The 8,834-nt window shown below is 40.9% G+C and overlaps 1 pseudogene; it reads left to right on the forward strand.

Annotated features, from left to right (window-relative positions):
• Nucleotides 1-8,473: 8,473 nt before the first annotated feature.
• LOC141570848 (U6 spliceosomal RNA) lies at nt 8,474-8,573 on the forward strand (annotated as a pseudogene).
• The last annotated feature ends 261 nt before the right edge of the window (nt 8,574-8,834 follow it).

Consider the following 8,834-nt stretch of genomic DNA (forward strand, 5'->3'; position numbering starts at 1 on the left):
TGAATGGACAATACTTTTCCTTTTTTTCTCTCTTTTACTTCATCATGTAAGGAGGTAACTTACTGTGAAAGTTTTTTTGTTGTTTGTTTTTATATTTAAGTAACTTTCTTAAATTACTTAAATTGATCTTATTTTGAAGCACTCTTTTTATTAAGATGAGGCAATAGCTACATTGATGCATACATAAGATGCTTCTAACGCCCAGCGGGATATATAGTTTTTCTTACCTGAGGGCAAGTTGCATAACTTTGAGCTAAGGAGGTAACTACCATGGCTTTCACTGACCTTCCAGGAAAGTCAGAGGGTGACAATCACTCAATCCCGGCTTTCTCCTTCCTAACAGAAACTGCAATCTACCTCATTAAACATAACCAGGCTTTAGAGGAAGCTAACCCACTGCCAGCCCAAAGGCACATGCTGCCTGGTCTAAGTAAATGAGTCATGGGTGTATTTTTCTTCCCATTGATTGGTTTAGAAATAGGCATGCAAACTTAATCCTAACCACTGAGATAGGAGAAATGAGGGTAAATGTTTCCTCAGTCTTAAAAAGAAACACAAGGACCGCTTCACACTCATTAGAATAGTGACTATCAAAAAAAAAAAAAAAAAAAGAAAACAGTAAATGTTGGCAAGGATTTGGAGAAATTGGAACCCCTGGGCACAGCTAATGGGAATGTCACTGTGGAAAACAATTCCTCAAAAAATTAAAAGTAGAATTATCATATGATCCGGTAATTCTACTTCTGGATATAGAGCGAAAAGAATTGAAAGCAGAATCTCAAAGAGCTATTTGTATTGCCATGTTCATAGCAGCATCATTCACAATAGCCAAAAGGTGGAAGCAGTCCAAACGTCCATCAGATGAATGAATGAACAAAATACGTTTTATACATACAATGGGATATTATTCAGCCTTAAGAAGGAAGGAAATTCTGACACATGCTACAACATGAGTGAAACTTGAGGACGTTATGCTAAATGAAATAAGCCAGTCACCAAAAAGACAAATACTGTATAATTCCACTTACATAGAGGTACATAGAATAACCAAATTTATAGAGACAAAAAATAGAAGGATGGTGGCCAGGGGCTGGGGTGATGAAGGAATGGAAGTTATTATTTAATAAATAGTTTCATTTGTGCAAGATGAAAATAGTTCTGGAGATCTATTACAAAACAATGTGAATACACTTAACACTACTGAACTGTATGCTTAAAAATGGTTAATACAGTAAATTTTATATGATATGTGTTTTACCACAATTAAAAATAATTTTTTTTAAAAAAAAGAGACACAAAGAAGAGACCATCCTGTTTTCTAGCTCTGGCTATTATCAGATCTTCATATGGTGACTGGTATAACTGCCAAAATTTTGGGAGCCTCTCAGAAGAGGAAAAGGATGGGGAGAACACAAATTTTTGATGATGACTTTGAGTCACTGCATTAAGAAGCCCTGATCGGTCTTCTCTTGAGGATTCTTATAATGTGAAATGATATTTCTTATTACTTAAGCTACTTTGAGTTGGGTTTTCTGTTACTTACAGCAGAAAGCAGCTAACAGAGACAGGGTTCTAAATACCTGACAGGAGGCAAGCAGCCGGTAGGGCTCATGAAGACAAATAGGCCTGGCTTTGAAGCCTTCAGTTCTCTGCCACAGCAGTGAAATTGTCTGGCAGTGGTTAGAGAGGACATTTCCATGCCCTAATTGCTCATAATAATCAGTTTTTTATTTTCCAGATATTTCTATACAATACATGTTTTTATAAATAATCACAACGTTATCATAATAACCCCTTGGATGCCTACCATATCATAGAATTTAATGCAGCCATTAAAATGATGCTGAAGGGGTTTACTTATTACCATGAAAAGCTTCTTACTTGTGCATTAAGTGGGAGTAAATGCAAGTTACAAAGTGGTGTGATTCAATTTCTTATGTATTAACTTCAACTAGCTATAGATCAGTAGGCAGACAGATAACAGATGAATGGATATAAATATACAAATTAGTATGTCAAGAGAGCAAACAATATATTAACTGACTTTATCTTGGAGGTGGGGGTTATAGCTGTTTTATTTTCTTCTTTTTGCTTACATATTTTTTCAAATTTTCTTCAATGAATCTACTGTATTTTATGATAATGAAAATGTAGGTCTTTTTAAAACCCTAATGTATTATTTTAATTCACTTTACTCATGGATACATGATTTTTCTCTATAAAGAGCTGAATATTAATTCCCTCTGTGTCTCACCTTTTTATCTTAACCATTTAGAGAGGCCATTTTCATAATGTATGAGAGAGGCCCCTCCCCCTAAAATGGTGTCTACTGATCATGATTAACAATGTTGATGACATGGGTTTATTATTCCAGACTCCATTATTGTACTGTGGTGTCCCTTGGGTAATAATATTCAAGGGCTGTGGCACACTTTGCCCCTCACTAAGTGACCCTATTTTGCCATGTATTTAGTTCTTGGACCTACTTTTAATAGCTTCAAGGTCTTCAGGCATTCCTCCTTAGCTGTCAGTGTCTGTCTGTTACATACCTGCTCCTCCCCTCTAATCTGCAGCTTCCACTATATCGAATCCTTGGAGGTCAGATGAACTCCGTGGTTATCACTGAGTATAATGTAAGAGTCGATATTTTCTGAGTGAAGCTCAAGGAAGCTTTCTGATGGGGGAGGCCCAGAGCTTCCACGCAGAGGCTTCCTTACATCTCGGTTGCACACAGCCTTTTTTGGCTTGCTGCCTGGTTCCTACATGTATTCTAAGTTGGTGAAGATGCTGGAGAGCAGAGTTCTGCATACGTGAAGTGGGAGTATTTCTGAAAACAAATAGCTACTCACTTAAGAAATAGCATGACTGATTCTCTGGACATCTCGCTCCAAAAGGAGGCTGCAGATGGCAAGCACAGAGCCAACTGAGATCCCTTCTATCCCCCATCAAAGTGAGGTTATTTAGGTTCACCACCTGGTTATTAGATTCACCAGATGGCAAGCCTGAGTAACTGCTCAGAAAAAGAGTCACTAGCCAATCCATTACCCTAGCACAGTCGATAACGTGAACTTAACATGGGATGCACATACGAGTACATAATATGGGTAATGAGGCATCACAGAACCATCATAAAGGCAGCCATCTGTGCTCATGTGGGGCAGGGATGAAGCCGAGACATGGGGGTGAGGGAGGCGGGAAGCAGGGTGTGTGCCCACCTGTGCTGCTGGTCCACGGTATTAAAATATTGTGTGTGTCCATCTCTGGGACATTTCTCATTCCTGCCCAAATGTACCTAGTTCTTGGCGGGGGGAGGGGGGAGGGTTGTTGTTGTTATTTTTAATTTTGGTGACAAAGTAATGATATTTTTACACCAATGTAGGAAAAATAGGCCTGTGACTAGAGGTAGATTTTAATACTTTGATAGTTCTAGTCCAACTCTGACAGTTACAAAAACAGCTTTTCCTGAGGAAATGGTGTCTATGTCTGGGTGGGGTGGGATGGCTGTCCTCTGGAACAGGCTTGTGGCAGAAAAGCTCCAAGATTCCACTGGAGCTGACAGACTAGGACCTGGGCACGACAGAGAGTAAGGCCCAGAGGCATGGCCTTGGACTCAGGCACTGGAAGTTACATGAGGGCGGGGGCCATTTTTTCTCATGGTTAATATCCCTTTGTTTTCCTCTCAGTACCCCTCAGTACCTAGCGTGGCACTGCCCAAACCAAGCAGTCAGTTTTATGTTTATGTGGGAGTCAATTCACTTATTCAGCAAATATTTACTATCTACAAGGCACTGGGGGAAACTGGGTAAATAGCATATGAAATCTCTCTGTGTTATTCTTTACAACTGCATGTAAATCTACAATTATCTCATGATAAAAATGTTTAATTAAAAATTAAATTAGGAAAACTTGAATATGTCCAAAGGAGAGTGGCTAAATGGAAACAAATGAAGAGATCCAGAGATGTTAAAAAAGAGAGAGAGGCAAACATTTAACAGATTGTCATGCGGAAAAGGGCATAAGATTGCTGCAGGGTCTGAGGGCAGACTTGGGATGGATGGATAGAAGTTAAAACAGAGGATGAGACCTCACGGTGGGATGAATGAGGCAGAAACCAGAGGTGTCCAGCAGGAATGCTGCATCCTGAGGCAGGGAGCCCCTGTACTGGCAGGGTTCAGACCCTGGGTGGCCATCCATTAGGCACTTTCTGGATTTCCATCCAACTCTATGGATGTCTGAGATGCTGATCTATTTTCAAAATCAATTTGCCTCACTGGCTCATTTTTTCTTCCAAACTGACCTGTGACTACAAATTGAGATGTATGTATGTCTTTAATCCATCTCCTCAAAAGCTGAGTACTTTTCCCGACTCAACTTTTGAGCTGTCAATTGGGCTGGGGACATGCCCCTGTGATCCACTCTAAGAGTTGCCACCACTCCTGCTGCTGTCTAAGGAATGTCCTCCTCAAGGCCATGCCCATAGTTCTCATCATTGCCACAGGGGAGGAGAGGTGACATCTTTAGGAGTGACAATGAAGAGCCTAGAAAACTCCTCACCCGGGCTTTATATCAAACATTCAGAAATAAACCAAAAATGCCACAGGGAATTCAGTGTATACTACATTTTTATAGTATTGTCTAGACTATTGTCATGTCCATTTTAGATCATCAAAAACGTACAATAATCCCATGAGGCTAGAAGTGCTGGGGTCTACCTTGACAGATGAGGAAACTGAGGCACAAGGGGTTCCTGGGTCACAGAAAGAGTAAGAGATGAAGCAGGTCTTAAACTCTCATCTTCTGCATATAAACTGCATATAAATCTACAGTTATCTCAGGATAAAAATATATAATTCAAAATTAAATTAGGAAAACTTATTCTTTATACTCAACCCCACTGCTTCCAACTCATGGTTTTGCCTCCTTAGTGTCCAAACGTGCTTCATTGCCACGTCTCATCTTGGCTGCGCTCTCTCGTCACTGACCATCACACGCCCCCATCCTGTGTTCATCAATGTTACACCATCTACGCACTGGGACTGAAGTGTCATGTTCAACTTCTCTGTTCCTTGTGAAGTCATCCAGACTGCAGTGATTGCAGTCTCAGTAGTCTGATGCTTTTTAGCTCCCCTCTCTTGATCTTCTCCCCTGACTTCCTCCAATATAATTCCTGAAATAAGTCTTTCTCAGATGCCAACAGTGTTGGCCCCCAGTAGCGTCCCTGCATGTTTCCCATCCAGTGTGGCATGGAGCACAGCAAGACCAAAACCATGGAGAGCTTAGCATCAGAGAATCAGTGTTAAGCACCAGTCCCAGGAGTCTCGCTGGCGGAGGCCAAGGGTCAATGAGATCCAGGAGTGATGCATGAAACATGAACTATGGATGGGGAGTTGGGAAAGTGGATGATGTTACAGGGGCGAGCCGAAGGAAGGCCATAGTTTCCTGATTTGTCTGGCGTAGGAAAGCTGTTACATGGCCAGGTGTGACTGTCTCCTCTTGCTCTACAACGACTTAAAGGCACCACCTGTCACCTGGCGGATGACTGACTCAGCAGCCTGGAAGTTCACAGGGGGCCAGCCTGCCTTGGACACAGCCCCGTTGATTGGAGCCAAAGCATCTCACACACAGTGATAGGTTAAAGCCACCAGATGTCTTCACACCCTAAATCACAGAGAAAGTTGGATGGGAGACGAATAATTGACAGTGCCCTTGATCGGAACAGACACCTCGTCACAGCATACTTAGTGGAAAATATATGGAAAACAAAAGCTGAAATCTCTATCCAGTCTGCAGTACCTAATACATCACTGCCAAGAAGAAAGTATCTAATTAAATCCTCCTTTAAGTTATGCCTGGAGTAGGCCCTATATGGAACAATTAGACAACAGACCAACCTCCAAGTTTATGTACAGTGCCAACAACCCTGATTTGAACAACAGACACAACACATCAACCCAACAAATAATTATCGAGCATGCCTACTATGTGCCAGGCACCAAACTAGGTTCTGACATTACACCAGAGTTGCCCTTTAAAATTTCAAAAGCAAGGTTACATACACAATCAAATCTGATCTTCATAAAACAAAGTGACATAAGTTATTATTATCCCCATTTTGAAGAGGAGTAAACTGAGGCTCACCAAGGTTAGATGAAAGGTCCAAGGTCATATGACTAGTACTTAGTACACAGCATAGGTTCATGACCACATAAACTTTTCTACACTGGGAAAGAATCTTAGGAAATACTTGTCTTTCATGCCCTTGGACACCTAGGACCCTGTCTTACCTGTGCCAAAAGTTTGGTCCTCAATCTCTACACTCATTCAATCTCAGATGTCTGTGTGCTGGACCTACTACACTTCTTTCTTAGGAAGGGCAATGTGTCAGTAAGGATATGTTTGGCTTCAAGCAATAGAAAACCCAACTAAGAGTGGCTTAATCAATAAAGACCCTTCATTGATAAAGATGAAGGGAATCTAGTCAATAATATTGTGATAACTTTGCACGGTGACAGATGATTACTAGACTGAGTGTGGCAATCACATTGTCAGGTGGATAAATGTCAAATCACTCTATTGTACAACTCTACTAATATTGTCTACCAACAATACTTGAATTTTTAAAAAGTATTTAATATGGCTAGATTTGTACTGCTGATTTTTAACTGGTCTATTTCTATTAGGCAAAAGGGAAGGACACGGGTTTATAGGAAGAGGGTGCCCATCTCCCAGAGCTTACACAGAGCAGGTACTAACACTGCCCACTGGGTTTATAATGAGCCTTTGCAGGGCTTTCCATGTCTTTCTAACAAGAAATCACATGCTCTCTCCTATACAGAGATGCCTGATTACCAGCTCTTTCAATGCATTGTTTTCTGTTCCCCGACTCAGACACCTGTGTTTTTAATTTCAATTAGATTTCCCTGCTTTAGGACATCTATTTGGATTTCACTTTTTTTTCTTCCATCAAAAAGTCCAAAATCCCGTCAGATGTCTCCAAGGAGCTTACATGTGTCTGCACAAACACGTGGGGATCCTTAGGAACTACAAATTATCAGCCAGGAACAGCTCAGTGTCTTTCAGAATTCTTTACTTTCATTGAGGCTTGTATTTACCTTTTATTTGAACTGCTTTCAAGCCCATTCTCTTGAAGTAACTTGCCTTACTAGGAGCCATGCTTGTTTGTTCTTGTTGCCTCCCTCATTCAGAAGAACCATCAATCAGTTTCTAAAACAAGGCAGCTTCTGTGCAGAATCAAAAGCCACCACATCACAGCTGATGGCAAGAGAATGCACTGGGCATTGTTGTTTGTACACAGGCCTTCATCTCTTTGAGAAGTACCTCTGTTTGAAATGAATGAGGCAGACAAGAGGAGTGGCTTCAAAAGCAACTATCCTCCCCTGGGCTTTTCTTGTTGAAAGTCCTGTGCAGCTCTGTTATTAGAAAGTAAAGAGAATAAAAGGCCAAGTTGAGGCGGGCTACTGGTTTCCTATACAATAGACTCACACCTGGCCTCAGCCAGTTCTGTGTGGCTGGACACATGCTTTTACTTTGTAGATTTGGGTTTGCAAGGTTAATGTGAAAGAGGCTGTTTATTTTCACTCAGTAATTATACATAAAAGTACCTAAACTTCCCTCACCAGGAGCCCAGCCCAGAAGTAAGACAGGCTCCTGTCTTTGCTGGTGCCTCTTAAGGGTGTTATTTCAGGGATGAGTAGAGCTGTCATCACTCCTGTTACCATGGTTATGGCTTCTGGACCCAGGGACTGGCTGAACCTTGGCCTAGCTCTTCCACCCAGCTACCATCTCCTCTGCAGCAAGAGGCCTCCTTCTTCCCTGATCCATTTAGTATTTGGCTAGAATGCTGGAGAGCACATAGTTTTCTGTGGTACTTCAGTCTCTTCTATAAAACCTTCCATAAATTCTTAATGACCCTAATGTTGATTAGGGCCTAAAGCCTTGGGCTAGTGGAAAAGTTAAAACAATGTTCAGGACTCACAGAGATGACCACCCTAGTAAACGGCTTGAGGATAATCACCTTCATCTTTTGTCTGCAGAGTGTTTGCAATGATGGCTTGAGAGTTCAGAGCCAAATATCTGGCCCATGATGGCTGTGAAAAGGACAGTAAAACATGTATTTGGTGTGTCGCCTCATTCATCAATTCATCTTCTTTTTCCCACCCTATTTTCCCTAACTATATTTCTTTTTAACATGTCTTGCATTGTTTGTATCTTTAAAAAGTGCCTTAAATCCTTTTGCAGCAAGGATAAATAGAAAGTATAAGTATATTACTCAGGAATCCATTACATTCTTGCTATTAGGATAGAAGATAAAAAGCCTTTCTGAAAACAAAGGACTTTCTGTCCAGGAAGGAAAAACAGCATAATGCAAAGCACATAGAACATATTCTGTGTGAAACTCAAATGGAATAATGCAAATGTATATTTTCTGTTCCAAAAAATATGTACATGGCCCATGCTTCAGCAACACATATACTAAAACTGGAACTATACAGAGATTAGCACTGTCCCTCTTGAAGGATGACAAACGAATTCACAAAGCATTCCATAATTTTAGATGTTGGTCAAGAGTACAAACTCCCAGATGTAAGATACACAGGGAGTTGTTTCTGGAGATCCAAGATGGCGGAGTAGAAAAAACACTGTGCCTGCTTCCTTCCATGAACACATTAAAATTACGACTAAATTGTACAACAATCAACCTGGAAAACCATCTGAAGCCTGCCTGAATAGAAGTTTTATAACTAAGAATATAAAGAAGAAGCCACATCAAGACTAGTAGGAGGGGTGGAGACGCGAAACAGGCTGGCCCCAAA

This window comes from Rhinolophus sinicus, chromosome 3, assembly GCF_057876585.1.
Source record: "Rhinolophus sinicus isolate RSI-liver-muscle chromosome 3, RSI-T2T, whole genome shotgun sequence".
NCBI classification, from domain to species: domain Eukaryota; kingdom Metazoa; phylum Chordata; class Mammalia; order Chiroptera; family Rhinolophidae; genus Rhinolophus; species Rhinolophus sinicus.